Consider the following 27,364-nt stretch of genomic DNA (forward strand, 5'->3'; position numbering starts at 1 on the left):
AAAATATTGGAAGTCCTAGCAACAGCAATCAGACAAACAAAAGAAATAAAAGGCATCCAAATAGGAAGAGAAGAGGTAAAACTGTCACTCTATGCAGATGATGTGATACTTTATATACAAAATCCTAAGGACTCAACCCAAAAACCTCCTGAACTGATCAACAAATTCAGCAAAGTAGCAGGATATAAGATTAACATTCAGAAATCAGTCACATTTCTGTATACTAACAATGACATATTAGAAAAGGAATACAGAAACACAATACCTTGAAAAATTGCACCCAAAAATATCAAATACTTGGGAATACACCTGACCAAGGAGGTAAAGGATTTATATGACAAGAACTATAAAACATTAATCAAGGAAATTAAAGAAGATGTAAAGAAATAGAAAGATATTCCTTGCTCCTGGGTTGGAAAAAGTAATATTGTAGAAATGGCCAAACTACCCAAAGCAATCTACAGATTCAATGCAATCCCTATAAAATTACCCAGGACATTTTTCACAGAACTAGAAGAAACAATCCAAACATTTATATGCAACAAAAGACCCAGAATCACCAAAGCAATCCTGAGAAACAAAAACCAAGCAGGAGGCATAACTCTCCCTGACTTCAAAAAATACTACAAAGCCACAGTCATCAAAACAGTGTGGTACTGGTATCAAAACAGACACACAGACCAATGGAACAGAAGAGAGAACCCAGAAATAAACCCTGACACCTATGGTCAATTAATCTTTGACAAAGGAGGCAAGAACATAAAATGGGAAAAAGAAAGTCTATTCAACAAGCATTGGTGGGAAACCTGGACAGCTGCATGCAAAGCAATGAAACTAGAACACACCCTCATACCATGCATGAAAATAAACTCCAAATGGCTGAAAGACTTAATTATAAGACAAGACACCATCAAACTCCTGGAAGAGAATATAGGCAAAACATTCTCTGACATCAACCTTACAAATGTTTTCTCAGGTCAGTCTCCCAAAGCAACAGAAATAAAAGCAAAAATAAACCTATGGGACCTAATCAACCTGACAAGTTTTTGCACAACAAAGGAAACCAAAAAGAAAACAAAAAGACAGCTTACAGAATGGGAGAAAATAGTTTCAAATGATACAACTGACAAGGAGGTACCTTAGAAATCTATACATAGAACTACCACATGACCCAGCAATCCCACTCTTGGGCATTTATCTAGACAAAATTCTGCTTAAAGAAGACACATGCACCTGCATGTTCATTACAGCTCTATTCACAATAGCCAAGACATGGAATCAACCCAAATGTCCACCGATAGATGATTGAATTAGGACGATGTGGTATATATACACAACAGAATACTACTTGGCCATAAAAAAGAACAAAATAATGCCATTTGCAGCAACATGGATGGAACTAGAGACTCATCCTGAGTGAAGTAAGTCAGACGGAGAAAGACAAATACCATATGATATCACATATCTGGAATCTAATATATGGCACAAAGGAACCTTTCCACAGAAAAGAAAATCATGGACTTGGAGAATAGACTTGTGCTTGGCAAGGGGGAAGGGGAGGGAGTGGGAGGGACTGGGAGCTTGGGGTAAACAGATGCAGAATGTTGCCTTTGGGATGGATTAGCAATTGGATCCTGCTGGGTAGCACTGGGAACTCTCTCTAGTCACTTATGATAGAATACGTAATGTGAAAAAGGAAAGCCTGAGAATGAAAAACACTGTTGGAGGCAACATGCTTCCTGATTTCACACAATGCCATGAAGCTATAGTAATCAAAATTGGCTAAAGTCATAGACACATGAAGCAGTGAAATGGAATTGAGACTGAGAAATAAACTTTCACATGTATGGTCAACTAATATTTGACAAAAGATCCAACTATAGTCAATGTGGAAAGAATAGTTTCTTCAATAAATGATGTTGGGAAACATGCAAAAGAATGCTATTTGACCCCTCCCTGTCTTACCCACTCACAAAAATTAACTCACAGTAAATTAAAGATGTAAGTGTAATACCTGAATCCATAAAACTCCTAGAAGAAAATAAATGGAAAAAAGCTCCTTGACATTGATCTTAAACACTGATTTTAGGATATGATAATGAATGCACAAAAAACCAAAGCAAAAGCAAAAATCAACAAGTGAGACTACATTAGATTAAAAAGCTGCTGTACAGCCAAAGAAAGGACAAAATGAAAAGGCAACACACTGAATGGGAGAAAATATTTGTAAACCACAAACCTGATAAGGAGTTAGTAGTAAAACCATATAAGGAATGTATGCAACTCAATAGCAAAACATAAATGATCTGATGTATATGGCAACAATCTAAGTGCCTGTCAACAGATGACTGGATAAAGAAGATAGATATATATACATTATATACTATAATAATATGATATAATAATATATTAAATGTTTAATATACTATATATTATATATAATGGAATATTATTCTTCCATGAGAAAGAAATATAATTCTTGCCATTTGCGACAATGTGGATAAATCTTGTGGGCTAAGTGAAATAAGTCAGAAAGACACTCTATTGTAGTAAATGCTGGTGAGGATTCAGAGAAATTAAATTTCTCATACCCTGTGATGGAAATGTAAAATGGTACAACTGAATGCAAAATAATTTGACCAGTTTTTTAAATAGACTAAAAACATAGTTACCATGTGTCCTAGAAATAAAACTCCTGAACATTTACATAGAGAAATTAACATTTATATCCATACTAAAAGCTGGACACAAATGTTTAGCACCTTTACATGTAATAATCAAAACCTTAAAAACCAAAATGTGCCTCAATAAGTGTGTGACTAAATAATATAAGAAATAATATAGGAGTTCCCATTGTGGCTCAGTGGTAACGAACCTTGCTAGTATCCATGAGGGTGTGAGTTCAATCCCTGGCCTCACTCAGTGGGTTAAGGATCCAGCATTGCTGTGAGCTGCAGTGTAGGTCACAGACGAGGCTTGGATCCTGTGTTGCTGTGGTTTTGGTGTAGGCCCACAGATGCAGCTCTGATGGGATTTCTAGCCTGGGAACTTCCATGTGCCACATGTGCAGCTCTAAACATAAATAATAATAAAAGAATATAATACAAGAAAAGGAATACATACACACAAACACATACCTGGGTCACTATGCTATACAGCATAAATTGGCCCAAAAGTGTAAATGAAAATATTAATATATAATATTTATTATAAATAAATAAAAAATGTTAAAAATAAACTATATAACATCTATAACATGGACTATTACTCAGCAATAAAAAGGAATGGCCTATTGATCTTGCAACAATCTGGATGATCTCATTATGCTAAATGGAAAAATATCAAATATCAAATATCCCACTGTTGGTGGGAATGTAAACTGGTACAGCCACTATGGAGAACAGTTTGGAGATACCTTAGAAACCTATACATAGAACTTCCATATGACCCCGCAATCCCACTCTTGGGCATCTATCCGGACAAAACTCTACTTAAAAGAGACACGTGCACCTGCATGTTCATTGCAGCACTATTCACAATAGCCAAGACATGGAAACAACCCAAATGTCCATCGACAGAGGATTGGATTCGGAAGAAGTGGTATATATACACAATGGAATACTACTCAGCCATAAGAAAGAACGACATAATGCCATTTGCAGCAACATGGATGGAACTAGAGACTCTCATACTGAGTGAAATGAGCCAGAAAGACAAAGATAAATACCATATGATATCACTTATAACTGGAATCTAATATAGGGCACAAAAGAACCTTTCCACAGAAAAGAAAATCATGGACTTGGAAAATAGACTTGTGGCTGCCAGAGGGGAGGGGGAGGGAGTGGGAGGGATCAGGAGCTTGGGGTTATCAGATACAAGTTAAAATAGATTTACAAGGAGATCCTGCTGAGTAGCATTGAGAACTATGTCTAGATACTCATGTTGCAACAGAACAAAGGGTGGGGGGAAAAATATATACATATAAGGATAACTTGATCCCCTTGCTGTACAGTGTGAAAAAAAAGTCACTGTACTATATGATTTTATTTATGTAACATATCTAAATGATAAACTATAGAGATGGAAAACAGATTAGTTGTTTCCAGAAGTTACAAATTAAGGAGGTAATGGGCATGAGGGAGATAACTGTGGCAATGGAATCGTTCTAGCTCTTAACTGGGTTGGTGATTACATGAATCTAACAAGTGATAAAATGGCATAGAATAATATAAATACATAAAATTTCAGTTTCCTTGATTTGCTCCCATACTATTGTCATATAAATTATGAGCATTGAGAGAAATTAAGTGAAAAGTACACATGACCTCTCCACCATTTTTGCCACACTTGTATACTGTGCTATAAAATAAAAAGTTTTTTAAAAATTGTATTTTTATACACTGGCAATGCAAAAATTGAAAATGTTTTTAAAAGAAAAGTCCTAAAACCATGGTACAAGTAATAGCATCAAAAGCAAAAGATAAAATAAAAATTAGATGTTTATTAAATTCTTAATTGTAAAAGGTGTACTGGATGAAATTCATCATTCATTTTAGATAAAACTCTCTAGCAAACTGAGAATAGTAGGAAATTCCTTACTCTTAAAGAGGATATTAACAAAGATCTATTGAAAATATCAGTATATGAGGTTCTGAAAAGATTTTCACATGAGCTAGGAAGGGAACCAAGGATTCTCAATACTACCATTTATATATAACATTTTGCTAGAGGTTCTTTGTAGGCACTAGGATAGGGAAAATAAATTAAAAGCAATAACTGTCCTAAACAAAAAGAAAAAGTTATTATTTACAGATGACATAATTATGGCACAAGTACATATTATATAATTTCATTTCTGTAAGTTCAAGAAAAGAAAAATATACTGTATGCATTAAAAGTCATGATTATGGGAGTTTTCTCCATGGCTTAGCAGGTTAAGAACTCGATATCACTATGAGGATGCAGGTTCAATCCTTGGCCTTGCTCAGTGGGTTAAGGATCCAGCATTCCAAGAGTTGTGGTGTAGGCTGCAGATGCAGCTCCAATCTGGCATTGCTGTGGCTGTGGGGAAGGCTTCAGCTGCAGCTCTGATTCAACCCCTAGCCCAGGAACTTCTATGTGCCACAAGTGCGTCCATAAAAAGAAAAATAAGTACATATATAAAAGCCATGATGGTAGTTACGCTTAGTGGGTGGAGAATAGAAGGGGAGTGAGAGAGCTTCAGATATACTGGTAATGTTTCTCAGTCTGGGTACTTGTTACACAGGTGTGTTCATTCTGTGAAATTTTGTTGAGCTTTGCAATTGCTATTTGTATGCTCCTCTGAATGTATGTAATTTTTCAATAAAAAATTTGCCCATGAATGGTAGAAATATTGAATAAAATGTTACTTATTTGATAAGTATTAAGACAAGTTTCTGGAAAGATCAAAATAAAAATTAGACCAAAAAAACCTGAATTTTGTTAGCAATACTATCTCCTACTTAATCTCTCTCACAAGGTACTGGGCTGTTAAAGCTTTATATATGATCTCACTAAATTTTCTGGGAAATACATTTCTTCCCTTATATTAAAATGTTCCAAAAAGAGAAAGTTCTTTAATTTATTTTTATAGGACCACTATAATGCCAAATGGAAAAAGAAGGTAACATAAAGTTCTAATCTATCTCACTAATTATTAGCGCAAAAAAGATAACACGGTCTCAAGCAAATATTGTATTCGTGTTCCTTAACCAAAGCAGAATTTATCCTGGCATTATTTATCCAAAGATGGTTAAATTTTACTGAATTTCTCACTGCAATCCTGTATTAGTATATTAATGAAGAAAAATTATCTTATTTTCCTAATTCATACAAAATATCACTTGACAGAATGTAAAAAATATTATCATGCTGCTAAAACATCTCCAGATTTGGCCACGGAACTACTCTCTACTACCTACAGTCAATGCTTTCAGTTTATAATCGAGCAAAATTGTGAATTCACCTTTGAGTTTTATTGTTCACCTTTCCAGTGTCCAATTTATTGGGATAGAACATGACAGAAGATGATATAAGAAAGGGAACATATATATACGTTTGACTGGGTCACTTTACAGCAGAAATCAGCACAACAATGTGAATCAACTATATTTTAATAAAGATTATCCATGCATACATATAAAACAAGAATTATATATATGTGTATATGTGTGGATATATATAACAAGAATATTATATATATATATATAATATTATTTTATTAATAGAGAGAAAATCAGATTCTAGATGTTGGAAACTGTGGATAAAGTGTTTCTTAAACAGAACCTTAGAGCTGCAGATATGAGTCACTTCCTTGGGCAAATCCTCAAGTCCCTCCTGAGGAAAGAGCGCAATGACAGGAAAAGCTATGGATGGAGATACATTTTGTACTACAGAAAATTCTCTAAACTTTTCTTCTTCAAAGTTCATCTGAGATCAAAGAGGAAGAGACAGAAATGAAAAAATAATTTCCCCATATACAGGAATGGAACTTTACTTAAAATGGAAATCCTTGAATTAGGGGGGTCTCTTTTCATAATTTAACATTTAGAAATGACTTACATTATAAGATTAGACAGAATAATTTGATTTAAATGCTACTTTAATACTTACATTTTAAAAATTGATATTTCACAGAGAGAAGATCTCTTAATGTTTGCACTTTAAGAAGGAATGTTTAAGATGATATCAACTCCACAGAAAGTACTTAATGACTTAGTCTTCTGACCAAAAACAATGTCATTTTTATGGAACAAAATTTTAATTAGTATATCCTAGTGATAATTTTTTTTTCTCTTTTTAGGGCTGTATCTATGGCATATGGAAGTTCCCAGGCTAAGGATCAAATTGGAGCTGTATCTGCCAATCTCCACCACAGCCACATCAATGCCAGATCTGAGACATGTCTGCGACCTACACCACAGCTCAAGCAACACTGGATTCTCAACCCACCAAGCAAGGCCAGGGATCGAACCTGCATCCCCCTGGACACTAGTCAGTTTCATTACCACTGAGCTACAATGGGAACTCCCCCTGGTGATATATTTCTAAGAATATTTCCTAATCCAGCAGTAGAGACCACTTTCATAAGAAAATCCTTCCAACCATCCCTTAATAGCAGCTATTCCTATAGACTGAAAATGTCAGCAATTATTCAGTGGTTCTCAATCATGATTGTGAATTAGAATTACCTGAGGCAACATACAGTAAAAAAGGATATTTCTCCATGCCTATGCCCAAATAACTAAACCCAGGGATTTCTGCACCTAGACAGATAATATAATGCTCCATGTCCATCCTCATGGATCCAGATAAAGCAACCTGGAGAGTTTGAACAGAAATTGGGGATGGGACATACTGAGTAGTTCTAAAAAGGCAGAAACATCTTAATGGATCTGGCATCTATTTGGGCACTTACTATATGACTGGCAGTATGCTAAACTAAAAATGCACCGTGTGTGTGTGTGTGTGTTTGCACGCGCACGAGTGTGTGTGTGTGTGTGTATGCATTAATAGAAGAGAATCCAGAATCCTAGAAATAAAAAAAAATAATTGAAGTCTTTGCTAAACATCAAAAATGGGTTAGTTTCCCTCTCATGTGCTCTCAGAGCACATCATGTTTATTTCTATTATTGCTCTCGTTTTGAAGTATACTTTGTGATTATTTATATAATTGACTTTATTCCACTAAATTGGGAATAGCTCAGTGCTAGGGGGGCTTGACAAACATTTGTTAACTGAATAAATAGATGTGTAAATAGTATCAGCCATATCTTTGATGGTAAAAATAGCTATGTCCAAAATTTGTAAAGGAAAACATCAGCATTATGTCAATAAAACCCAATAAATTAATCCTAGGACAGATATTGATTTTCTTTTAAGATCTTTTAATGTTCACAAAAATGAGTGTAATCATAAAATTGGCCATATCTAAAGCCTATAAAGTCAAAACACAGTGTTATCACGATGGCAAGGAAGGTGACTGCATAGAAGGTTATCCTAAGGCAGAAGTTGTTTTCCTTCTGTGTACTTTTAGTGTTTATGGACACGTGTATGACTGTAGTCATAAGGGAAATCGGATGACTCAACTTAGTCATCTTAGGGACATCTTAGGGACAGAATCAACTTAGTACAATGCAATGTTTATTTAAAATCAATCACTGGTGAAAATTTATTAATTTAATAATCCAATGCATACCAAATGATAACTCTATCATACCACTGGTGTGCTTAAGCTTAGGAAATATGTAGCCATAAAATACTGATTTTCCCATGTTAAAATTAACTTCTGTAACTGAATACCACTGACAGTTTCATTTTTTTAAATAAAAAGTTTAAATATAATACACATACACATAAAAAAATGCTTTTAAAATAATAGGATATTCAAATCATGTTTCCTTTTTCAATATTTTAAAACAAGGACAGAGATTCACAAGGCATTATTATTCTCATTCTAGCTTCTTTATGACAAATGTTTCATGTTGTGAATACTTACAAACAGCCCTTGCTATGCTGGAATATGATTAGGAAATAAAAATTCATTTTAATCAATTTTTAGACAAAATAAATTAGTAATGCAAATCTGGCTTAATAAAAAAGAAAAACTAGAATTCATACAAAGTGTATGTGCGGGACTAGTAAATATATATTGTTTGAGTAATTATATATATGATAGCATATAAAATTATGTATATTTTGGAATAAATAATTATTCCTCTAATATAATACAATACAAATTTTGCTAATACAATGTCAGAATGAAATCTTTGAGTAGAATCATATTAAAGAATACATCTCTGAATTAATAAGAACATGTAGCTCTCTGCAGAACTGAAATTCAGGGAAAAGTCACATGTTGGTTTCTCAGTGTCTTCAGAGCTATTTTCATGTCCTTATTTCTGTGTGTAGATAAGGGGGTTCAAGAGTGGAATAAAAATTGTGTAAAACACAGAGAGGACCTTGTCCACAGAGAACCAACTAAAAGGCCACACATAAACGAAAATGCAGGGCCCAAAGAAGAGCGTGACTACCATGATATGTGCAGAGCAGGTTGAGAGTGCTTTGGATACCCCGCCGGCAGCCTGCTGTTGGGACAGTGATGAGGATAACAGTGTAGGAGATCAGGAGGAGCAGAAAACAGCTCATCGACAGCAACCCACTGTCTGAGATCATAAGTACACCCAAGACATAGGTGTCCACACAGGCCAGCTTGATCACAAGAGGAAGGTCACAGAAGAAGCTGTCCACCTCATTGGGGCCACAGTGAGGTAAATTTACAGTAAAGGCTATTTGACTGATGGAGTGCACAAATCCAATGGCCCATGAAACCAACACCAGCCTGATACAAGTCTGCCAGTTCATCATGGTCATGTAATGCAAAGGTTTGCATATGGCCACATATCTGTCATATGCCATGGTAACAAGCAGTACCATCTCAGCCCCAGCAACAAAGTGCAAGAAAAAGATTTGAGCCATACATCCTCCAAAGGAGATGAGTTTTCAATCACTAAGGAAGTCCCTGATCATCTTGGGGGTGGCAAATGAGGCAAGCCATATGTCCAGGAAAGAGAGATTCCCCAGCAGGAAGTACATCGGGGAGGAGTACAAGTGGGGGTCAGAAATCACAGTGACCACGATGATGAGGTTACCCAGCATAAGAGCCACATAGATCCCAGAGAAGAAAATAAAGAAAAATTTTTGGAGATGTTGTGAATTGCAGAGTCCATGTAATACAAATTCTGACTCCAAGGAATAATTTTGCAGGTCCATTATCTCAGGTTTCAGATTTTGCTCTAAATCTATATAAAAGAGATACCAGTGAAAGTTCCTGTTAATTACTGAGCACATGAAAGTGATCAACTAAATGTGATCTGAATATAATTTTTAATTTGTACAAGACAGTATAATATATAGAAGATCAAAACCTAGCCTATACCAACATGTATACTTCCCTTTTTGAGACTTCAGTGTTTTCTCAGGGGCAGTTAAACATTCTGGAAGACTCCAGCATAGGTGAAATTTGTAGGAACATTTTTTTTTCTCCCTTAGCTAGATTTTTTTGCATGGGAAAACATAGAATTATTCAAGTATAGAGTGTGAACCAAAAATCTTTAGCATGACTGAAAATATAAAGATTTTCTCAGTGGTACTATGTTCTTTTCATCTGTGTTAATACCATTGCTCAATGGCAATTGTCTTTAAGAATCAAACCTAGGAACTGATACTAAAGCTTAAGTAAAAAAAAAAAAAAAAAAGCCTTAGTCAATACGTATCTGCTGTATAGCACAAGGAAATCTGTTCAATGTTCTGTGAGAAACTACATGGGAATGGATATGTGTATATGTATGGCTGAATCACTTTGCTGTATGGAAGAAACTAACATAACATTGTAAATCAACTATACTTCAAGAAAATTAAATTTAAAAAATAGTGCTTGTGGCTGCCTGATGGGAGGGGGAGGGAGTGGGAGGGAGCGGGAGCTTGGGCTTATCAGACACAACTTAGAATAGATTTACAAGGAGATCCTGCTGAATAGCAGTGAGAACTTTGTCTAGATACTCATGTTACAACAGAACAAAGGGTGGGAAAAAAATGTAATTGTAATGTATACATGTAAGGATAACTTGATCCCCTTGCTGTACAGTGGGAAAGTAAAAAAAAAATAAAAAATAAAAAATAAAATAAATAAATAAATAAATAAAAAATAGTGCTGACATGTAAAACAAGACAATTGTATATATATTATCAGGTCCTCTCTTTCCATTTACTGACACAAACACAAAAACAAATTCTGGTAAAGTCATGTGATGGGTGGCCATATCTATGAACCGAAACACCAAACAACATGTTTTCTGAATCTGAGAGAAGTAGATTTCATCCCATGATGGCTAATTAAAAGGAAATATATTTCTTTAAGCTAAAAAGTATGACCCAGGTATAAAACATATTTGGAACACTGTATAAATGTAGCATAGGTGCCAGATTGTAAACTCAATTTGTATGTGTTGTTTAGTAAGTTGGGGAGAGTGACATTATTGTGCTATATGTGAATTATACAATGGCACTTATCATATTTTCTGGTAATGTCTTTGAGGAAAAATTGAGTTAAATAACAGCACAGATACATAAAATTTTAAAGTGTTAATCTATGATATCAGGGAGAACAGCCCCTAGTCATGGCCAAGGGACCCTTTCCTAAACTGTGCTCTTCATCAACATCCCAGATAAGACAATGTAATTATCAAGTCTATGGATAACAGAAATATGACAGAGTTCACAAAAAATATTTCAAAAGGCTGGAAATTGGGCTATAATCAGCAAATTCCATATCTGAGGGGAGAGAGAAAAGAGTATAGACTGATGCCATGCTAGCAGGAATTTAGACTAGTATTTTATTAATGCACTTCTTTATAATTTTTGTGCAAAAATGAAAAAAACCCTTATGGTATAATTTGTTATAATGCTTATGATTAACTGAATGATAAGGAAGATCTGGTTCAAGAAAATCATATCTTATGCTCCAGTTGATACTCAAGCTCAAGCTACTGCTTCCCACAGAGCAATAGAGTTAGGGTTTCTCCCATGTCAAGCCTGCATGGAATCTTTTATTAGTGTACTCTATGAAGATATAATTTGCCTACCATAAAATTTACTCATTTTATTTTATAATGATCTTTATTTTTTCCATTATAGCTGGTTTACAGTGTTCTGTCAATTCTCCACTATACAGCAAGGTGACCCAGTCACACAAACTTACTCATTTTAAATGTAAAACTCAATTATTTTTAGTAAACTGATCTTCTTTTCTGATTTGCTCATTCACACACTCACTCACTCAGACCATACCTGTATAAGACCAGCAGTTTCTCATCTTCACTTAAGTCAACATAGAAACCAATCGAAATGAAGGAAAATAAATCAAGTAACCAAAGGTTTATATAATTCTACATATCTCACAATTTTTTATTATTACTTTTGTCATTTTTTCCCCATTGGTTAGGTTTGGGATTAAAAAGCCAATGATATAATTCTTTTGTAGATTTATTGTTCATAAACTATTTCTGAGAGGATACAGGATGAAATTTTTCAATGAAAGATATATTTTTCAGGACCAGAGCATAAAGCCTATGAAATAATTTTGGGAGGAGTGGTATTTCCAATCATATATGAGTGACTGGAAAATTAAATGTATTTCTGAGCTTCCAGAAGAAGTAGAGTGGGATGTATAGATCCCATTATTAATTTATCATGAGAAATAAACTGATGCCTCACTCTCCTCACTAAAAGTAAGTTACTGTATAAACCTTTTTATAAAGGCATTCAACAGAGTTCTTCATGAAAAATTTCAAAAGCTGCAGAACTTTTGTATTAGATTTTACTATGGACCCTTTATAAAATTGAAGACTATAACATGAAATAATAATTTTGTAAGGTTTTGACAGAGAAATAAAGCAACACGTTCAACATCTGAACTATTCTAATGATGTGAATAGACACGAAAATAAAATTTTTAAATCTATAGGAATTAATGGTTACTGCATCTATTTTACCATTCAAATAGAACCCACCTCTACAGACTTTTGTCAAGAGAACAGGGACTCAAAATTCCTTTTGTCTCATTTTATTAAAAGACTTAATTGCTACACTTTGGCATTAGAGTGGTAGTATAAACTTGAAATTAAATGCCTGTGTGGACAGAATGGCTATAAGTTACAATTCAGAAACTCTTCATAAACTTAGATTACTCTGACATTCATCCTAGCTTATATATCACAGACTATAATGGCTGTACTTTTATTACTATTTTTCTCTTTATGGCCATGAAATATTTCACATGTAAACCTAAAACATAACTGTATTTAGTTCAGTGTTTTATAAAGATTTTTACTAACTACAGTGCTGACTGTAGATCCCTTAATTTGAATTTCACATCTACTATACTTGAATGAAACTTTTAAAAACATGAATATTTTTTATGCAAGTGAGGATTTAATTATCTCTTTTTCCTGGCTTCTAAAAAATAATTCAGGTAAAGTGTCACTTTAAGAAGGTAGAAAACTTTGGATTTGAGTATCCCTTGGACTTCACTTATAAGTATCTGTACCTTCTCTCCCATCAAATTAAGAATCCCTAAAAGATGTGTCATTGTTGGCAGATTACCATTATTACCATAGGCTGGGGAATAAACCATTTTCTGGTGGAAATTTTCAGTAATGCCATGTTCATTTGCCCAGTTGACAATGGAATAAAATTTTAAAGATTTGTCAGATTATATACACATAACTGCAATTATTTTAATAATTCAAGCAGAATAATAATATATCATTTTTGGTTTAAAGAGTATAAAATGTGCCTTCCTCTTAAGTAATTGAATTATCAAGTTACATTCTAAAAACATGTTGAAAATCTTGTATGTTACTTTGATGCAACTTTGATCATGCATAACACTTTGGAGAAGGCTCTTTCCTTCTAGGAGCATCAGATTTATGTAACACAAAATATTTGCTTTCCCAAAATCAGATTCATATGGTCATGTATAATGGCCTGGTGTGTGGGTTACTTTGCAGATCATTTATAATTATTATCCCACTTACTTCCCCAAATCATTTTAAGTTAATTCAAGCTCTTGCTAACGGTTGTATGATAATTAAAAGTATCTTAAAATGTTCCAATGAATGACAATCACAGTTACAACTATCCACATGACATTGAATTCCATGTTAAATGTATACATTAAATCAAATTTATAACAGATTTTCCTGCCAAGGCAGCATCTGCATGTAGTAAAAAGACTCAAGTTCTAAACTGTCATTAGATTGTGGTTGGCTAAAAGCAATGATGAAAGCTTTCTAAGCTTCTGGTTCTCTACTTAAAACACAGAGACCATAATTGCTAAAGACTGTAGAAGTAGGCTACATACATCAATGTCATTTGCTTCTGAAATGCACCCATTAGGTAGGTTCAGATATATAATGTGAAGCCAAGAATTACAGAGAAGTTTGTGACAACCGACAAAAGTGAATACTTGATTTGGAGGTAGGGAAGGAGTTACTAAACCTGATGATTAATTTTAAGTGTTTACCTGGAGGGTGTTTTGGATGAGATTGACATTTAAATTGGTAAACTTTGAGAAAAGCAGATTGTAACTGGACAAAGGGTCTGTGAGGCTGACATCCAGCATGTGCTCTACCCACCCAGTGAACCATATATCCTGGCAGGCCTGGGTCTGCCAAAATGAAATCGCTTTTTATTCTAACACACACACAGTTCCAGAGCTGCTGTTATAGACCTGATGACTAAGGCCTAACATCCCTTTAATACAGAGAATAAATATTTACAAATCAGTAAGTAATGATAACTTGAAGAGAATAATGAACAAAGAACATAAGAAAATTTTTCTTTAAATGATGAGAATAACAGGCCAATGGACATTAAAAAATCTTACTTTAATAAACATCAAACATGAAAATTAATGTAAACCTTCATTCATATACCAAATTTAGAGTAAATATATCAAACTCTTGGTTAGCTATGATGAAAACAGATAATGCAATGATAAAATAACAATACAAATTTAAATAATACATCAATTGAATGTTTATGTTAGCACTACGCTGATATTTTCAAATAATTTTCATAAAAGTCTAATGAAAAGTCTAAGAGAAACACCATCATTACTGCTTTACAAATGAGGACACTGAGGCCTAATATGTTAAGACAAATGAATTTTCAGTAGCAGAGTTGGTGTTCTAACTCAGGCATTTGGACTCCAAAGTTCATATTCTTAAACTGCAGAATGCTGCCTCTCTTCTTGTTAGTCAGAAAAAAAGTCAATACAACTTTCAGCTAGACACTTTGGAAATATAGAAAAGAACCCTTTGAAAAAAGGCTAACAGGTTAAGGAACATAGGGATGCCAGATGTGGGGTGGCATGTTGGGCCACATACAGGATATTAAAAATCAGCCTCATTGAGGAGATGACTTTATCAAAAACAGAAAGGAAGAGAAGAGATTAGCATGTACATATATGCGGAAAGTAAAACATGGGAAGAATGGCTAGTCCAAATGCACCTAGGGGTGTTATCTAATATTTTCAAATAACATCTGTAACTAAAGAGGCAAGTAGCTGGAAATGAGTTCAGATGAGCAATTATGGATGACACACAGATCATATAAGGCCCTGTAAGTCTCCAGTAGCTCATTGCCTTCTCTTCTGAGTGAAGTAGAGCAATGTAAGACGTGGCCAGTTTTAGAGTAGAGGAGTGACAATAATTATCATGCTTCAGATCAGATCTAACTGCTGTGTTGTAAAAGCAAGGATGGAAGCTAGGAGGCCAGGTAAGTAGCGGTTTTCCTAAATCAGGCCAGCTGTAATGATGGCTCACATAGGAAAGTTACAATAGAAGTGAAAGGAAGTAGTCAGACTCTATGTGTCTTTTGAAATGAGAGCAAATAGAATTTCCTGAAAGTTATTATAGACTGTAACTATAATGGAGGAGTCAGGCATGATTCTAAATATTGTAATCTAAGAAACTAGAAGAATAAATTTACTGCTAAATAAGACCACAAAAGCTGTATTTATAGACAGTTTGGGAGGAAGATTAAGAGGGTAATTGTGAACATATTAATGTTGAAATGCTAACTTTGAATCAAAATGAGGAGGTTGAATAGTCTCTTGAATATATAAGTCTGGAGTTCTGAAGTCTGAACTATATATGTAAATTTGGAGATTTTCACAGTGTAACAGATTTTGTCAATACCTTGCTATTCTCAGTAGTTACCATTTATTTACAAGTTATCATGAGTCCAAAGGGCAGGCACTTGCCTCTCTTCATCAATAGCTCTCTTCGGATAAATTTGCTCTACCTACACATCAAGGAAGGGAGGGTCAGGGAATTGATGCCTGAAAGCAATCTCTAACTAATGCCAATAAATACCCCAGTTCCATCTCTCCAAAGACTAAGTAATTTCTAGACACATGTTCTGAACTACCTTCCAGAACTCCATGGTAGGATTAAGCTTCAGTTGCCTACAATGGCTGATTGCCAGATGACGTACTCTTACTGGCTTCTATTTCTCCTTTGCCTCACTTCCTCACTCTAGGAGGAAATAACCCCCTTTTAATTTTTTTTTTTTTGCTAGACTCACTTCCCCTAGTAAAACTATATGTACTCATACATATAGGATCATGTGTCTCTGAGATACAAATCCTGACTGAGAGATTTCTGAATAAATGCAAAACAGGACAATTACTACTAGATGTAGTTCTCCCCTTTTATTTAACTTAAAGTATAGTTGATTTACAGTGTTTCTTTAATTTCTGTTGTGCAGCAAAGTGACCCAATCACACACAGTTCCCTCCTAAAGAGCAACTTCTCAGAAGGGAATTTTGAAACTGAATCACTCACAGTCCCAAAGGCAACAGGCTCCATCGGTGGTGGTGAGGATAACCTCTGGAATACTGTAGTATCAAAATAACCAAGACTCTCTCCTCTGATTATTTAAGTTGGGCTAGAGGTAGAAGATTACTAAATAATTCTAGAATTAGAGAGATAAGGGAGCACAATACTCTGAAAGAACTAGGGAGTGGCTGATTGTTTTGAACTAGTATCAAAGTGATGACAAAGGAAATTAATAGGCTCAGATTAGCCATTTATCATTTCGGTGAAAAATAGTTGGCACTGTGACAGAATATAAAGAGATCCCCACAGTGTATGATCATGGGGAAGGCTGGGCTTAAAATTAGGAAAAATATCAATTGTGAAAATAGCATAGTTATAAATAAGGCCTAATTTACAGCTGTGGCAATAATTTGATAATGAAGTCATGACTCTGGAAGAGGAAACATTAGGACCTAGTATCTAATATGAGAATATCTGGAAGCATACATTTGAAAACCTTGAATTCCCATGATCCTTTGAACATTTGGGCCAGTAAAAGAGCCTTCCTCCTTTTTTCTGGAAGACAGCAACCTCACTTTGCCTGGAGAAAATGCAAAAGCCCAAATGGCTGTGTATCTGTGGCAAGACAATACATGTTCACCTCATGATTTGCCCTGCTTCACCTCATTACTTGTAGACAAATTACTAAGACGTAGTCACATAAGATTAAGACAAGAGGAGTGCTGAGCCTGCTCTGAAATGAAAGGAAAAAAAAAATTCACCAAAGGAGCTTTACGAGCTGGTTAATATGCAGTGGTAAAAATCAAGAGGGCACACATATGAATGGATATTGAGGGTTTGCACATTGTGTGGGGGTGAAATGCAGTCTAAACAAGAGAGAATTAATCAATATGGATGCACTTTCCTATGATTTAGGATTTTATACTTGGAAATCTGGGGAAAATGATGGTCCAGAATAAATGAGGTAATATTCTAGAACTGCCTTGATCTATTATCAATGAAGAGGTCAAAGACTATGAGAGTTTGGCACAATCAAATGGGTTTAGTTTATAATACCAGTGAGCCCATCAGTTGACAATGTTCCAGAAGAGGGACCAGATGCTATGTATTTCACTAAAGATTTAAATAATGAACTTAATCCCTTCGTATATTTTATTTCTAGTTGTGCCTTTTCCTTATTACTTGGTTAATTTTATTACATTTATAGTTGTAGAATTATCATCACAACCCAATTTTACAGCATTTCCATCCCAAACCCCCAGCGCATCCCCAATCCTAACCTGTCTCATTTGCAAACTGTAAGTTTTTCAAAGTCTGTGGGTCAATATCTGTTCTGCAAAGAAGTCCACTGTGTCCTTTTTTTAGATTCCATATGTCAGTGATAGCAGTTGATGTTGGTGTCTCAGTGTCTGAATGCTTCATTTACCATGATAATTTCTAGGTCCATCCATGTTGCTAAAAATGCTGGTATTTCATTCCTTTTAATGGCTGAGTAATATTCCATCACGCATATGTACCACATCTTCTTGATCCACTCCTCTGTCAATGGACATTTAGGTTGTTACCATGTTTTAGCTATTGTATACAGTGCTGCAATGAACACTGGAATCCATGTATCTTTTCAAGTCATAGTTTTCTTTGGATAGATGCCTAGGAGTGGGTTTGCTGGATCAAATGGTAGTTCTATTTTTAATTTTCTGAGGAATCTCCATACTGTTTTCCACAGTGGTTGCACAAACACACATTCCCACCAACAGTGGAATAGGGTTCTTTTTCTCCACACCCTCTCAAGCATTTATTGTTTGTCGACATTTTGATGATGGCCATTCTGGCAGGTGTAAGTTGGTACCTCATAGGTGATTTTGACTTCTCTAATAATTAGTGATGTTGAACATGTTTTCATGTGTTTTTTGGCCATCTGTATGTATTCTTTGGAGAATTATCTGTTTAGGTCTTCTGCCCATTTTTTGATGGGGTTGTTTGTTGTTTTGGTATTGAGTGGTAGGAGGTGTTTATAAATTTTGGAGATTAATCCCTTGTCAGTCGATTCATTTGCAAGATTTACTCCCATTCTGTGATTTCCTCCCATTCTGTGAGTTGTCTTTTCATTTTGTTTAGGGTTTCCTTTAATGTACAGAAACTTTTAAGTCCCATTTATTTATTTATTTTTTTACTGTCTTTACTCTAAGAGGTGGATCTGAGAAGATATCGCTGTCGTTTATGTCAGAGAGTGTTTGGCCTGTTTTCCTCTAAGGGTTTTATAGTATCTGGCCTTATACTTAGTCTTTAATCTATTTTGAGTTTATTTTTGTGTATGGTGTTAGGAAGTGTTCTAATTTCATTCTTTTCCATGTGGCTGTCCAGTTTTCCCAGCACCTTAATGAAGGGGCTGTCATTTTTCCATTGTATAGTCTTGCCTCCTTTGTCATAGATTAGTTGACTATAGGTGCGTGGATTTAATTCTGGGATTTCTATCCTGTTCCCCTGATCAATGTTTCTGTCTTTGTGCCAGTACCATATGGTTTTGATGACTGTAGCTTTGTAGTATAGTGTGAAGTCAGGGAGCCTGATTCCTCCAGCTCCGTTTTTCTTTCTCAGGATGGCTTTGGCTATTCTGGGTCTTTTGTGCTTCCAAACAAACTTTAAAATATTTTGTTTGAGTTCTGTGAAAAATGTCCATGGTAATTTGATAGGGATTGCACTAAATCTGTAGATTGCCTTTGGTAGTATAGTCATTTTGATAATATCGATTCTTTCAATCCAAGAGCATGGTATGTCTTTCCATCTGTTGGTGTCATCTTTGATTGCTTTCATCAGCATCTTATAGTTTTCAGAGTACAGGTCTTTTGTCTCTTTAGGTAGGTTTAAAACTATCACTGTTTGCAGACAACATGATACTATACCTAGAAAATCCTAAAGACTCTACCAGAAAACTGTTAGAGCTCATCAATGAATTTGGCAACATCACAGGGTACAAAATTAATACACAGAACTTGACTGCATTTCTATATACTAACAACAAATGATCAGAGAAATTAGGCTAACAATCCCATTTACCATTGCATCAAATGAATAAAATACTTAGAATAAATACTTAAAGAGAAAAAAGACCTTTACTATTTTTTTTCCCCTTGAAGAAGACCCTTTACCATTTCTGGTAAGGCCTATTTAGTGGTAATGAACTGCTTTGGTTTTGCCTTGTCTGGGAAAATCCTGATCTCTTCAATTCTGAATGAATATTTTGAGGATAGAGTATTTTAGGTTGTGATATTTTTTCCTTCAGCACATTGAATATACCCCTTCTGGCCCATAAATTCCTGATGAAAAGTTAGCTGATGGTCTTATGGGGTTAGTCTATTGTGATTTAGTTGTTTTTTCCTCCTGTGTTTAAGATTATTTTGTCAATTGTCCTCATGAAACATTTCTAAGACTACCTTTGATGACTTTTACTGCTTCTTCTGTCATGAAACTTTTTTCTCAAAACTCTTTAGAGTTGATCTCCATGACTTAAAAAAAAAAAAAAAGCTACCCTAGCCTATAAAATAAATTCTTTGGCCAATCTGTATGTGCTCTAAGTTATGAAGAACACTAACACTTTTCATACAGCAGCTACTTCCTTAATGCTCACTTGTCTTTTCTACCTCTGCTGCTTTCTTTAGGATTCCCAGGCTTCCATGCACACTCTGGTTATCTGACTACTGCAGGCCATAGCTGCTTATATCAGAAATATGATCTCATATTTCTAAAGATTAAAAGAAAATAAAACCTCTAACAGTGTCTGTTAAATTATAGTATTAGCAAACATGTTTGGTGGAAATGTCTAAACAAGTTTCAAAATCAGGGATCTTTTAGTCAAACCTACTCTACTACCTAACAATGACTAGTGCAACCTAGATACTTATTAAACATTTTTTGAAAATGGCACTTATTTCAGTGCATAGTGCAAAAATTGTTCTAAACAAGGGAAAGTTCTTGATGTGCATAGAGTTCTTGATATACATAGATACATACAGGTAAAAAGAGATCAATATATTTAACATGGACATATAAATTGGGATTTCTATAGGTAACCTGCAACTATTCTGGTTACCCTCCTTCAAACCCATTGTCATTCTTGTCTTCTTAAATATTAACTGACCATTTCACTGCCACACTAAACTGGAAAAGGTTAGGACATAATTGATTCCCCTTAAATCTTTAAATTTCGTCATATGATTATGCTATTAATTGATTAAAACAAATCTTTCCTGAGAACCTATTATATGTCAGAGACTGTGCAATAATCTAGTGGGAATAAAAAAAAATGACACATCATCCCAAGTCTCAAGGGATAATTTGACAGTGGTATGTCAAAAAATGCAATAAAAAGTTAAGCTTCTAATGATAATGCCATTAAGCATGGAGAGTGGGTACAAATAAAAGAGGGTGTTAATTCTAAACTGGGAGGTCAGGTTTAGGTAAAATATCATCAAGGACATAGAATCAACTGCTCAACTTCTCAAAAACTACTATACATTGAGTGTTTAACATTAGCTACAGGCTATGCCAGTGTGAGATTGATGGAGTCACTGAAGTCAGCAAAAGACTTTAATGAAGAGGAATTTTCTCTAGTGTGACTGATAACAAATTCACTCAAATATTAGTATTTAATTAATGTTCTCTCATCAACACTACATGGTTTCATTATTTATTTTATGGGTCTTGCTAGGAACAAACATAACATTCACATCAACTTGTTACACACTAAGAAAACTTATTTTGTTTAATTTATTGAGCAAACATTTAATTCCTACTCTATGGCAGATTTTTCTAGATATTATGATTGATCAGTGTTTTAGTTGGGGTAATTTCAAAAAGTTTAGTGTTTTAGCTTGAAGTTATTTCTATAAAGACATTTTGCTCTACTACTTTGTATATCTGCTCTAGGTTTTCTCTGAGGACAAATATTGAGATGAGTAATTTTTTTAATAATGAAAAGGGACACCAAACCCCACAATGAAATTAGAAATGAGCTTCCTTAGTGCATGCCGAGCTCTCATTTCAGTAGAGTTCCTTTTTCCTCAGATGGCAGAGCCAGAGTGCTGCACCAAGATGTTGTCTCCTCCTACAGCATGCACTTCCTATTGATTCCTTCTTAAGCCACCCACAACAGAGAATCCTAGCTTTGTGATTAAACATGGGAGTCCTAGATCAGCTCTGCTCCTGATTTGCTGGCTATTTTTTGGATGTTGCTTAACCTCTCTGTGTCTCACCTTAGGTGTGCCAGATGCTGGTCTGGGTGCTGTTGACATAGACATGGTCCTCATCCAGACCATGATCAATGGTGTGACTGCTTGGGGGAACTTTCAGGCAGAGTTGAGAGCACAGTGGAGCTGAGTGAAGAGATGGCCAGCAGAGACTGAGTTCTCAGAAGAGGTGACAGCTCAGAGAGCCACTGCTGAATGACCTCCCAAGGGAAAGTAGAGGCAGGTAGTGGAGCAGACTTCCTGCCTCTCAGACCCTCCTCTGCCCTAGCTCTCCTCCACATTGGCCTCTCTCATTTACACTGAACCAAAAGCCTTCCTGGGGAGGGCTGATACAGAAGGGGACCCCCCAAACCAGTCCCCAGAGGACATCTTAAAATCTTCCCAGGGGCTAGCTGGTGGCTGAACTGGGACTGGCACCTGGTCAGGCTTGGTGTTGCACAGGGGAAAGGGGGTGCCTTAAGGCTTAGTGATAGGTCCATCCACATGGACCTTAAGGCACATCAGTCGCTTTCTGAGAACCAGTGAGGAAGGAAGAGGAACTGCTTGGTAGCAGTGTGTGCATAAACTTAATTTCATTAAACAATGCCAAAATTCTCTCCAAAGTGGTTGTCCCTCCCACTAACACTACTTGATACTCCCATCAATTCACATCATTCAACATTAGATTCTTATTGTTAATTTGAAGGTGCAAATTTTTATTTAGCTTATTTTTTTCCCTTGTACAAGAAGCCAGTTTTGTTGGTCCTATTAATTTCCAGGGCTACCATAACAAATTACCACAAGCATCATGGCTTCAAACAACAGAAATATATTGTCCCATATCCTGGAGGCAGGAGGCAGTGGTCTGAAGTCAAGGTGTCAGCAGGGCCATGTTCCCTCCGAAGGCTCCAAGGAAGGATCCTGCCCTGCCTTCTCCAGCTTCTGGCAGCCTGAGATGTACCTGGGCTTGTGGCTGCATAACTCCAATTTCTCCTTACCTGTATCTTCACATGACTTTTGTCTGAGTATCTGTGTGTCCTTTTCTGTTTCCTTCGGGCACTCTCACTGTTTTTGGGGACCACTCTAATCTAGTATGATCTCATTTAGATCCTTATCTTAATTACATCTTCAAGTACTGTATTTCCAAGTAAGGTCACATTCTGAAATTCCAGATGGACACGAATTTGTCAGGATGCTATTCTACCCACTACACCTCTATTAAATTTCTATCGCTAAAAGTATAAATTCTTTGCTGTTTTGTGTTTAGCTTTTTATAATAACACTATTTGTAAATTTCATCATATTTATCATATGTAGTTGTTTCCAAAACTCCAATACTTGTGAGCAGGTGAGTCTTAAGAGTTATAGTGTTCTATAGCACTTTTCCCCACATTCAGCATCTATTTATTATTACTTCCCAACAGCATCTGTAAATATTGGACATAAAAGTATTCTGCTTAATTCTGATTTCCAAGGTGGCTTAGCTTGCTCCACAAAGGTCCCAGGAGAGGCCTGCTGGTTCCTCAGGGTCCACACCTCTGCTACAGTAAACATGGGCCTTATCAGGCTTGAGCTGAGAGGATGGCTTTTTTTTTTTTTAGGCTGCACCCATGGCATATGGAGGTTCCCAGGCTAGAGTTCCAATCAGAGCTGTAGCCGCTGGCCTACGCCATAGCCACAGCAAGGCTCGATCCTTAACCCACTGAACGAGGTCAAGGATCGAACCACAACCTCATGGTTCCTAGTCAGATTCTTTTCCACTGTGCCATGACAGGACCTCCACTAATCTCTATCTTGAGCCTTCTATAACTGCATCCCTCCTTGAGAAACTTATTGGAGAAAGTATTCAATCCTTTCATTGGAAGAACATATCACTTTTTTTGTTGTGAATGTATAAAAGCAATAAATTACATTATTTGTCCATGGACTCAGATTCCCTCTGTTACGTTTTAAACTCTTTCTGGATTTTGGGAAGTGTAGTTTCCAAAATTTGAGTAACACTGTTAGAAGCAGCATAAGAATGATAAAGAAGTGCATAGCTTCAAAAAACAGATTGAGTTTGTATCTCACTTTTTTTTTACTTGCTAGATGTAGAAACTTAGGTAAAATTATAAAGCCCCTTTTCCTCAGTTCACTTACACAATAAGAATGGGGATTAAAAACAGCAACTAGCTAACAACACTGAGATACTCAAAGACTTTACTAGACAAGCTAGTTATTTACTTAATTTCATACAATTTTATCAATTTTCCAAAATCTTTATTTTGAATACAGGCAGAAGAATTGCTTTCCAACACTCTTGAGTAGACTCAATTCTTTTTGAGACATAGCAACCTATCTGACCAGTTATGAACAAAATATAATCATTTGGGAGAACAATTCTGAACAAAGGGTTATGATCTTGCAAATTAAGATAATGACATGTATTGCATGTATTTAATTCCTTCTGAAATTTGGAAGGCTCATCCATGCTTTCAGAGGCCTTAAAGACTTAGCTTTTTAAATCTATGGTAGGAAAAATCATAAACAATTATTTTGACATTAGAAAATTTCTTGTTACCTGCCTGCCTTGCTTTTTTCAGAATAGTTTAATTCCTAGTGGTGACTTACAGTTTGTGATGTCCACTGGAATTCTGGACTCAGCTGATAGGTACTAGAGTAAGGAAAGCTCTTAAAATAATGTTAAAATTTGTCTGTGAAGATGGATATTTTAGTAATAAGCTTGACTGCCTCTTTAGAAGGCATGGGGTTTAGGACAACATCTAGATTGCCTTTTGAGGAAATCAGAAAGCCCATTATTGTAACTTCTCCATACCCTTGTGGCATATGGAGGTTCCCAGGCTAGGGGTCGAATTGGAGCTGTAGCTGCTGGCCTACATCACAGCCACAGCAATGTCAGATCCGAGCCGAGTCTGCAACCTAAACCACAGGTCAGCTCATGGCAATGCCAGATCCCTAACCCACTAACTGAGGCCATGGATTGAACCTGTGTTTTCATGGATACTGGTCAGATTCATAAACCGCTGAGCCATGATGGGAAGTCCCATAAATTCTCCTTTCTAATTCTTGGTTTCTTATTTAAACTAGGAAAGAAACACAGGAGATTGCAGTCACTAGATGGCATGCAAGCTCCTTGTAAACTTGTTTCAGTTTTTGCTAGGAGTTATAACTTTCAACTTATGTATGTATGTATGTATGTATTTATAGTTGATTTAAAATGTTCTGTCAATTTCTTCTGTACAGCAATGTGATCTAGTTATACACATATTCTTTTTCTCACATTATGCTCCATCATGTTCATCAAGAGTGAATGGATATAGTAATCTGTTCTATGCAACAGATTCTCATTGCTTATCCTCTCGAATGGATACAGTAGTTTGCATCTACTAACCCCAAACTCCCAGTGCATCCCATTCCCTCCCCCACCCTTGGCAACCACAAATCTGTTCTCTATGTCCATGAGTTGGTTTCTTTTCTGTAGATAGATTCATTTGTGCATATATTAGATCCCAGATATGGTATTTGTCTTTCTCTTTCTGACTTCACTTAGTATGTGAATCTCTAGTTCCATCCATTTTGCTGCAAATGGCATTATTTTGTTCTTTTTATGGCTGAGTTGTATTCCTTTGAGTTTATGTACCACTTCTTTTTAATCCATTCATCTGTTGATGGACAGTTAGGTTGTTTCTATATCTTGGCTATTGTGACTAGTGCTGCAATGAACATAGGGGTGAATGTATTTTTTTCAATGAAATTTTTGATCTGGATGTATGCCCAGGAGTGGGACTGATGGATCATATGATAGTTCTACATTTAGTTTTCTAAGGTGCCTCCATACTGTTTTCCATAGTGGTGGTACCAATTTACATTTCCACCAACAGTGTAGGAAGGTTCCCTTTTCTCCACACCTTCTCCAGCATTTGTTATTAGTAGACTTTTTAATGATAGCCATTCTGATGGGTGTGAGGTGGTATCTCACAGTGGTTTTGGTTTGCATTTCTCTAGCAATTAGTGATGCTGAACATTTTTTTACACGTCTGTTGGCCATCAATATGTCTTCTTTGGAAATATCTATTCAAGTCCTCTGCCCATTTTTCAATCGGGTTTTTGGTTTTTTTGCTATTGAGTTATATGAGTTGTTTGCATACTTTGGAGATTAAGCCCTTGTAGGTTGCATCATTGCAACTATTTTCTTACATTTTTAGGTTGTCTTTTTTTTTTTTTGATGGTTTCCTTTGTTGTGCAAAAGCTTGTAAGTTTGATTAGGTTCCACTGGCTTCCTTACTCTATTTTATTTTTTATATAATGATTTTTTCCATTATAGCTGGTTTACAGTGTTTTGTCAATTTGGTGACCCAGTTACACATACATGTATACATTCCTTATCTTCTTAATAGCTGCTTTTACCTCTTGATTCCTTAGTGTATAAATAAAAGGATTTAAGAGAGGTGTGAAAATTGTATAAAATATAGAAAGAATCTTATCTACAGACTATCTGCTGAAGGGCCATACATAAATAAAGACACAAGGGGCAAAGAAGAGAGTCACAACTGTGATGTGAGCTGAGAGAGTGGAGAAGGCCTTAGAGGAGCCACTTGCAGTGCGGTGCCTAACGGAGTAAATGATTACTGTGTAGGAGACAAGCAAGAGGAGGAAGCAGACTAGGGACAGGAGGCCACTGTCTGCAATGACCACTAGCTGTAGCATGTAGGTGTCTTTGCACGCAAGCTTGATGACCAGGGGAAGGTCACAGAAAAAGCTGTCCACAACATTGGGGCCACAGAAGGGCAATTTCAACATGAAAGCCATTGCACTAGATGAGTGCGCAAATCCAACTGCATAGGAAGATAACAATAGGCCAGTGAGCACTCGTGGGCTCATGATAGTCATGTAATGGAGAGGTTTGCATATGGCAACATATCTGTCTATTGCCATGGCTACAAGCAACATCATCTCACTCCCGCCTAGGAGGTGCATGAAGAACATCTGAGAATAACATCCCCACCAGGAGATGGTCTTCTGTTCTCGGAGGAAATCTGCAATCATCTTAGGGGTAGCAAAAGAAGCCAAGATCATATCAATAAAGGAGAGATTGATAAGCAGAAAATACATTGGCGTGTGAAGGTGTGAATCAAAAGTTACAGTAACCAAGATGAGGAGGTTTCCTTAACACAATCCCTACATAGACCACAGAGAATCCCAGAAAGAAAAAATCTGAAGATTCTGAGATTTGGAAAGTCCCAACAACATGAATTCAGATACCTCTGAATGGTCTGTCTTTTCCATGTTGTCAACTTACCATGATGTTAACTTAATTCCATAATAATCAAAATGAGTGAGAATAAGGAGGAAGAAAACTGTTTTTACAGAAAGGCTTGTTTGTGTTCATGTCCACTTTTGCTATTCAGACAGGATATTGGACTTACAAGCACCCTCTACTTTTGGGAAATTTTGTTGGTCAATGATTTCCTGAATGGCCCAGAGAATTATACAAAACAGTAGAATTCAGAAAATACATTCTGAAAGACAGAAATAAAAATATTACATGAAACCACAATTGTATAAGTTGTGAACTTGGAATCAGAAGACTTCAATACAACACCTAGCTGAACTACTCACTGGGCATCACAGGATGAGTAACTTTCCTTTTTCTTTCTTTTTGTTTTCTTAGGACCACAACAGTGGAATATGGAAGTTCCCAGATTAGGAGTC

At 35.8% G+C, this 27,364-nt stretch overlaps 2 pseudogenes; both read right to left on the minus strand.

Annotated features, from left to right (window-relative positions):
• Positions 1–8,863: 8,863 nt before the first annotated feature.
• Positions 8,864–9,795, minus strand: LOC125136697 (olfactory receptor 4K14-like; annotated as a pseudogene).
• Positions 9,796–26,011: 16,216 nt separating this feature from the next.
• Positions 26,012–26,938, minus strand: LOC125136698 (olfactory receptor 4K13-like; annotated as a pseudogene).
• Between the last annotated feature and the right edge of the window lie 426 nt (positions 26,939–27,364).

This window comes from Phacochoerus africanus, chromosome 9, assembly GCF_016906955.1.
Source record: "Phacochoerus africanus isolate WHEZ1 chromosome 9, ROS_Pafr_v1, whole genome shotgun sequence".
Classification (NCBI taxonomy): Eukaryota; Metazoa; Chordata; class Mammalia; order Artiodactyla; family Suidae; genus Phacochoerus; species Phacochoerus africanus.